We start from the raw sequence: 1,667 nt of genomic DNA, 5'->3' as shown, positions 1-1,667 counted from the left end.
CTTTCCCTGAATGAGAACTTGCAGAGGTACCTCACTGCTATTCTGGACACATGCCCAGGCGCAGCGGCCCTGAGAGAACCATTTATGAATGAATGAATGAATGAATTCCTCTACCTGGGACCACAGTCAGAACTCTCTCTCCATCCCTTCCTCCACTTCCTTCAATTTTCTCTTTCTCGCTTCTTCTTGTTCCTCAACAGGGTCCTTCCCCTGCAGCCAAGGTGCTCAGCTTCCTGCCACCACCAGCCCCCAACACAAAATCCCATCTCTCCGTTCCTCCGCTCTACCTCAAACCAGTCCCCTTTCTTTCCAGCCTGCTACCAGTGAGTGGCTTTAAAGCTCAGCTCCAAAACCACTCTTCTATGAGGCATTTCGTCCCTCATTCCAGCCTTTATTCATTCAACAAACAGTTACGGAGCACGGTAGAGGCGCAGGTCCCGCAGGGATGCCCAGATGAATACATGGCTTGAGCTCTCAGTTGGGTCAGAGATGGGGCGACTGTGGACTCTGCGTCTCTGCAGGGAGCACGGGCGCTGGAGCTGAGATCCGTTGAGCAGAAAAGGCAGCAGGACGGCACTCACACCCCTCCCGGTTCTGCCTCCCATGGGTGTTCCAGGGCACCACATCGCGATGCTTTTTTTTGTGGGCATTTCCCCCTGGAGTGCTCTAAAATCATTTTTTGCTGTAAGCTGTCTTGGCTCCAAGACTGTCAGCTCGTTGAGAGCAGCAAGATCTTATGTGCTCTGTTACGGTGTCTCCTGCATTCTTCCCCCACCTCCACGCACCCCCCACCCCCCAATCACAGTTCCCTGCATTGCCCATTGAGTGGCGGGCAGTTGGAAAGCCCGTGGACAGCCTCACCCAGCACTGCACACCTCCTGTTTCCCCTCCAGCTCCAGGCTGAGCTTGGTCCCTTAGCTGTCACACCCCAACCCGGGCTGGATCAGCTGCAGCCCCAGGCACATTCCTTTATCTGTTCAGGCTCCCCCTGTACCTCTGTTTTCCAAACGCAGAAGCCACTGAGTAATTACAACCACTACTGATACTATTAACATTGGAAAGCTAACGTTTACTGAGTGCTTTCTGTTTGCTATACCCTGTTCCTGTACTAGAATAGACTCCATGAAGGCAGAGATTTTTGTTCACTGCTGTAAGTCCAGCACCTAAAAGAGTATCTAGTGCCAAGCAGGCAGAAATGAATGGAATCCTTAATATATATCTATCTATTTCATCTTCAGAACGACATTATGAGGTAGTGACGATTCTGTCCATCTTAGAGATAAAGAAGCAAGGCATGAAGGGTTATGTAACCTGCCCAAGTCCAGGCACCTAGTCCCTGAGGGAGTCAGGACAGGACCGGGGGATTCACTGCCAGGAGACAAGAGAAGGCAGGGCAGCTGGATGGGGAGCAGGGGGAGCCCATGGGGAGGACAGCCTGCACAGGAGGGAAAAGTGGGCCTGGGGCCACAGGAGGTGGTGGGGTGCTGCGCAGGGCACTAGGGTCTAGAAACGTGGACTAGAGCAGAGGGAGCGGGAGGAACTGGAGAGAAAGGTTCAGAAAGGAGACTGGAGAAGTCTGAGGAGACGGGACAGAAAAGAAAGGGATGATGTGGGGACACAGTACAAGACCCTGGGGGAAGAAGAGGTGGGGGGAGGAGGGGTGGGGG

General features: G+C 53.3%; 1 protein-coding gene across 1 annotated transcript in view; it reads right to left on the bottom strand.

The window, feature by feature from the left end:
- The window catches only part of TNFRSF1A (TNF receptor superfamily member 1A), an 11,035-nt gene that overhangs the window by 8,337 nt on the left and 1,031 nt on the right, over positions 1-1,667 (bottom strand). The window lies entirely within an intron of this gene.

This window comes from Lipotes vexillifer, unplaced genomic scaffold (assembly GCF_000442215.2).
Source record: "Lipotes vexillifer unplaced genomic scaffold, Lipotes_vexillifer_v1.1 scaffold395, whole genome shotgun sequence".
Classification (NCBI taxonomy): domain Eukaryota; kingdom Metazoa; phylum Chordata; class Mammalia; order Artiodactyla; family Lipotidae; genus Lipotes; species Lipotes vexillifer.
This window is presented reverse-complemented; position numbering and strand designations above follow the sequence as displayed.